This window comes from Zea mays, chromosome 7 (assembly GCF_902167145.1).
Source record: "Zea mays cultivar B73 chromosome 7, Zm-B73-REFERENCE-NAM-5.0, whole genome shotgun sequence".
Classification (NCBI taxonomy): domain Eukaryota; kingdom Viridiplantae; phylum Streptophyta; class Magnoliopsida; order Poales; family Poaceae; genus Zea; species Zea mays.
This window is the reverse complement of record NC_050102.1, coordinates 167,442,277-167,448,695: the sequence shown is the minus strand read 5'-3', so window position 1 is coordinate 167,448,695 and position 6,419 is coordinate 167,442,277.

Genomic DNA, 6,419 nt, shown 5'->3' with positions numbered 1-6,419 from the left:
AGGAAAGTAATGCGGGGTAGTAAGTTATAAATGAATAGGACATAATGGGACAGAGGACACTTGCCTTCACCAAACTGCTGATCAGGGACTTCCTCTGCAACTGCCTCGGGAAACACAGACTGCTCGTTGTCTACGCAAAGCAATCATTCACACTATGCACTTGGGAAAGTAACAGACAAAAACAATATACCAAACATATGCAGCAGAGAGGGGTCACAAGTTCATAACAGAAAAGGGATAGGCACTCTAAAGTTCCCTAGGTCTGGGGGTAGAGGATTACACAAAGTGATTCACTATCCACTAATCAGGTCTAAGTTGGTAGTGGGATTAAATAATTATCTGGTTTAAGTTCCTAAACTTAAGTATTTAAGTCCACAAACTTAAGTAGTCCAACTTTTATTAAAGTCTACTCATTTCCAATTATCTTAAATAAGGTTACAATAGACTTAATCCTATCCTAGTGATTAGCTATTAATTATTACATGGAAACAGCAGGGAAACACTGCATAAACAGATAGATAATAATATTATGAACATTTTGCAATTTGAAGCACCTAATTTGGAGTTCATATGACAAAGTTATGAATTTTACAAGTTTAGGGGTTAAAATCATACCCTAAGGACTTATTTTTAATTAAATAAAAGGGCCAGGGACTTAACTGCGAGAAACCAGGGACGGCGGGCGCAATTTCCAGAAAACAGGGGGGCTCTTTAAGAAAACGCGCGGGCGAAGGGGTATCGGGCTACTACGGCCGTCAGATCTAAAGCGAACGGCCAGGATTAGATCCTGCGGGCGGGCGCGCGAGCGCGTGGCGGCGGGAGCGGCTGACAGGCGGGGCCGGGCGGACAGCGCGGGCGCGCGGGCGACTGGCAAGCGGGGCCGGGCGGACAGAGCGCGCGGGCGGACTGACGGGCGGGGCCGGGCGGACAGCGCGCGGGCGCGCGGGCGAGCTGACAGGTGGGGCCTAGCGGGCAGAGAGACGGGGTGAGGGGACAGCGGGCCTGGGCCGCTGGATCTCCGGCGGACGGCTAGGATTGGGCTTGGCCGAATTAAAACGAGGCCGCCCGATCTGGGTTGGACGGTGGGGATCGGGTGGCCGGCCTGGGCTTCCCCTACGGCTAGCTGGGGCGGCGGCGCTCGTCCCCGCGGCGGAGGGCTCGCCGGAGACGAGGGGCACGGGCGACTGGCGGGGCCCTGGGGTCATCCGAGTGGTCGGGGAGGTCGGGGAGGGCGCGGGGAGTTCTCCGGTAGGGTTTGGGTCGGGGCAGAGGCACCGGAGGGGGGCGATTCACGGCGGGGCGGCTCGGCGGCGGGGTTTCTCTACTTCGGCGAGCAATCACACGCAACAGAGAGCAAGACAAAGGGCAATAGGGGCGGGAGAGGTCCGTTACCTCAAGGCGGGCTCCGGGGACTCCTCGGCGGCGACGGGGACGCGACGGAGACCCGGGTCGACGGTGGCGGCTGCACGGCGAACGACGGGTGAGCGCGGGCAGAGAGAAATAGGGAGGGGGAGAGGGAATTGGGGTGCGTTCCGGGTTGCGGACGCCAGAGCGGAGCTCACCGGGGCTAAGGGCGCGGCGGAGCTCCACCGGCGACGAGGAAACGGCTCGGGCGGCGATGGTTAGTGGCGGCGGCGCTCTGCGTGCGCGCAGCGAGGGGGAGAGAGAGTCTACTGGGGCGCAAATGGGGGAGGGGGGTGAGGGCGAGTGGGGTTCGGGGCTCAAGTGGCCAGGGGCGAGGTGGGGCGAGTCCCACGCGCGACGTGGGCGCGGAGACCGCGGGCGCGAGCAGCTCGGGCGGCGGTTACGCGAGGAAGACGGGGCTGACAGCCCGGGCCCGCGAGCAGAGAAAGAGCGAGGGAGCGAGCGCGCGCGGGGAAAGCGGGCGCCGACAGGTGGGACCGGGCGAGCAGAGAGAGAAAGAGGCGGGTGCGCGGAAGACGGGCGCGCCGACAGGTGGGGCCCGCTGCGCAGAGAGAGGAGGGGAGGGAGGCGCGCGCGAGAGAGATGGGCCGGCTGGGCCGAAAGGCCGAGGGGGCGGCTGGGTTGGGCTGCTTTACCCTTTTTCTTTTATTCTGAATTGTTTCTCCCTTTTCTTTTATTTATTCTATTTGATTCAAATTCAAATGGGCCCCAAATTCAAATTAGACCTTTTGAGAGATATGCACCAAACAAAAGTGAAATCTAGGGTTCAACATGATGCAACAATTCATACTCCACTAGGGTTTAACATAATAGACTATAATTACAAGTAAAATAAGTACTTAGTTCCTATTGAAATGAGAGAGAAAAGAATTAGGAAGGATGAGAAAAGGAAGTAACACCTGAATTTGTGAATATGAGCAAAGAAATTTTATACCCCCAAATTCAGGGTGTTACAGAGCGTGATGCTCCCAAGGGGATACACCGGTTGCACGCCTACTCCGGAGAACGGACGAGAGGGTCCTAGTCGGGACCCTGGGATCTGCAGCTGCCTGAATGCGGTGTGGCTGATGACATTGAGCCCAGCCCCACCGTCGATCAGAACGTGATGCAGCTTGATGTTGGCAATGATAGGGGTGGTGATGAGCGGCAGTATGCCGGCCCCTGCCATGTTCTCGGGGCAGTCGGATGCCCCGAAGGAGATAGTTGTGCTCCACCACCGCTGGTGTGGGGCCGCCTTCGGGACCCCTAGGGTCACCGACAAGACCTCGCGGCGTAGGGACTTCACGTTCCTGCAGAAGGTAAGCTCCCAGCTTCCACCATACATCACGTACAACTTCTTGCGGCAGTCGGTATCATCACCGGAGTCGGAGTCCCCAGTGAGGATGTCCTTGAGGACCTGCTCGGGGGACTGATACCCGAGGTCCCGTTCCCCCGCGGCCACATCGCCGTCGTCGACCCTCTCCTTGCCAGGTCGGCGAAGAGGTGGGGAACCATCCTTGGACGTCTGCTCGCGCCGCTCGCTGACGCGCTTCGCGAGCTTGATGATCTCGCAGCACTCCGCGGCGCTGTGGCGACTGTTGGGGTGCACAGGGCATGAGCCGCTTTTGCCTCCCTATGGCCGTGGGCGCCTCTTGCGCTCGTTCCGGCCCCCAGTCGCGGCTGCGACGACCGGAGCAGCAGACGGCGGCCTCTCGTGGTCGTGGTTCTTCTTCTTCTTCTTCTTTTTGCCGTCTTGGGTGACGGCACCCGAGCCACCCGCCTGGGCGACTCCGGTCTGTGGTGCCGAGTGCCATGCACGGCCCTCGACAGCTCTGGCACACTTGTCGGCCAGAGCGAAGAGCGTGGTGACAGTTTCCACGTCGTGCGTGGCCAACTTCTCCAGCATATTTTCATCACGTACCCCTGGCGGAAAGCGGTGATGATGGAAGCATCGGTGATACGGGGTATAGTCCCTCGTACCTTAGTGAAGCGGGAGATGAAAGCCCGGAGAGTTTCCCCGGGTTCCTGCCTTACTGCACGGAGGTGAGCCTCCACGCCATGTTGTTGATAAGCGCTGGCGAAGTTCGCTGTGAACCGCGCGCAGAGCTCTTCCCAGGAGTAGATCGATCCTGGGGTGAGGTTCATGAGCCAAGTCCGGGCCGACCCAGACAAGGCTACATGGAAGTATGTTGCCATTATAGCAGTGTCTCCACCTGCTGTCGTAATAGCGGTGACGTATACCTGCAAGAATTTCGACGAATTTGACGTACCGTCGTACTTCTCCGGCAGGTGTGGCCAGAACTTCGATGGCCAGGCTGCCGCGCGGAGATGATCCGCCAGTGCGGCGCAGCCTACGCCGGCCAATGGGACACCCGCCTGGATCCGGGCGCCCGTTGGAGTCTGCGGTGCAACCGCAGCGAAATCGTAGTCGAGGTTGCGACCCTCGACGTTTTGTCGGCGCTCACACGCCCTTTCTAGAGAGATGCGGGCATCCTCGCCCGCACGCCTGCGATTGAGTTCTGCCCGTAGGTCATTAGACCTTTCCAGAGAGACTGGAGCGTCCTCTCTCGCACGCCTGCGGTTGAGCTCCGCCCGCAGGTCCTCAGTCGGCGCGGCCCTCACCGAGGGTGAGCGCACCGATGCCGACGCCTCATGTTAACACCAGGACGACCGAGGCCTAGGCCTGGCTGAGCCAGAATGCGCCATGCCGAGCAGACGATCGACATCGTCACGCCACTGCTTCATGGCCCCCGGCGAGGCCGTGGAGCTAGGAGGGTGGCGCAGCAATTCCCTGGCTGCAGACAGCGCCCCAGGCGCAGCTCTTGACGCTCTGGATGTTTGCGTTGGAGTGTGCTGCCGCGCAGAGTGCACAGCAGCAGCACCAGGCACAGGGCGGTTGAAGGCCCGTGGCGTGGAAGAGGCAACCTCTTCCTCCATCGGGAAGTCCTCAGGAACGAAGTCGTGGTGCTCAACGATGTGGACCATGGTGTCGAGCAGAAAAACAAGCAAAAACATAATGCCAAAGGCCCCCTACCTGGTGCGCCAAATGTCGGAGAGGAAATTCTCCGGCCGGGTGGCAGAACGCACCCGCCCTAAATTCTAAGATGAGGAGGGGCCTAAGCGTTTTGCCTGCTAGATGGATTCGAGATGAACACAAGAACACACAAGGATTTAGAGTGGTTCAGGCCGCCAGAGCGTAATACCCTACTCCACTGTCTATGTATTGTATGAGAGTCTGAGTCTGAGTTGGGTCTAAGTGAGTGTGTCTTGTAACGTCGTGTGTCTTCCCTTTTATAGCTCAAGGGAGGCACATACAAGGATACTGAGCCCCGACATGTGGACCCAGGAACATAACGGAAGGAATATATTATAGGAGTAACTAACGCCTATGCAATCTCCTGTGCGCCATAATGTCCGTAGTCCATACAGTATTGATATGTCGCGGTTGCTTCCTCGGTAACGCGTGAGTCATAATGAGTGTAGTGCATGCGGCGGTATGGATGTGCCGCCTGCCAATGGAATGGACAGGCACGCCGCCTGCGGGATGGTCTGGTCGCTGCCAGCGGAGTGGACAGGGCTATTAAATGCTGAGGCGGCACATCGCCTGCCAGCAGAATGGACATGGCTCATTAAATGCCGAGGCGGCACATCACCTGCCAGTGGAATGAACAGGCGGCGCGCCTTATCCGCAATAAATGCAGAGGCCGCGCAGCCCAGAGGCCTTACGTCAGGTTCGGCCCGTTGGCATACGTCACACGCACCATGCCACGTGGCAGCATCGGGGCTCCACCTGAGCGGGGAGCAGGAGCGCATACGGTAAGGTCCGGACACGTGTCGGTTCTGGACCCCCGCCTGGCCTTGATTAAGGTCTGAGTATTCTTTGTCCCAGAATCCCGGGACCCTGATGTGAGTGCCCCGGACCCCACACAGAGGGGTCCGGAACCCATCCTGGGGGTCCGGTTTGCGCCCGTGGAGGTCCTAGACCTTACCCGGAGGTCCGATCTGTATATACAGGGGTCCGACACTTTCCCATGGGGTCCGGACTCACTGTTGATACCTTGGAGTATATCGTCTTCTCTGGCCACGTGGCGGCCCCGGAGCCGTCCATGTGGTGGGGTCGGGTGCTGTTTACCACGCGACTAGAGATAGCCGCGTGGGTACCGCGTCTTCATACTGTAGTAAGGGGTACCCTAGTTTCAGGGTACCGACAGATACCAGAGGGGATTTAAGGGGCAAAAATCTTCTTTCTATTTAATTTTGAGTAGCAAGGGAATTTTAGCCTCTAAGTATTCTTGCTCCCAAACAAGTCATTAGGCTTTATTTAGATACTCTTGTATTTACCTTAATCCATATGTATTAAAATGGATTGTGGTGTAAATTAGTTTATGTTCCACTTTAATCCATCTTAATACATGTAGATTGAGATAATTACGAGAGATCCAAACAACACCTTAAGTAAATATACTACTATCGTTCTGTTTTCTTATAATAGAATGCTGTCTTCGATTTTTCTAGGTTAAGGCCGAAAGATCCTCTTCTGCATCTTATCTTCGTGTATAACTAGGAGAGGAGAAAAGGGCCGACAAACAGCGACCTCGGCTAGACATGGGCTGGTCGAAGAATAGGCCCAGGACCAGGTCTAGGACCAGACAGCATCCCCTTATTTCTCCTCGTGCATTTATGTTTTTCTTGCGTGCCCATGACCCATCCGTGAAGTGGAGCGCGTGAGGCGACGTATCATCGTTTGTCGTGGTCATCCCGGGGAACGAAACAGCACGCCCCAACATCGAGTCGAACTATCGGAGCCAGGAAGAACGGTTGCCCACGCGTACCGCGCCCGCGTACGTGCTGGCAGTCACTTTCGTATCAGTAATAACCTGTCATCTTCACGGCCAGCGTTGTGTAGCCGCCGGGAAAGAAACTGACGGCCGACGGCGGGAGCTGTCTGTGTCTATACAGTATGGGACATCCGGAACCGTACAAGGCGATGGATGATGTTTGCCGGAACCAGTAAA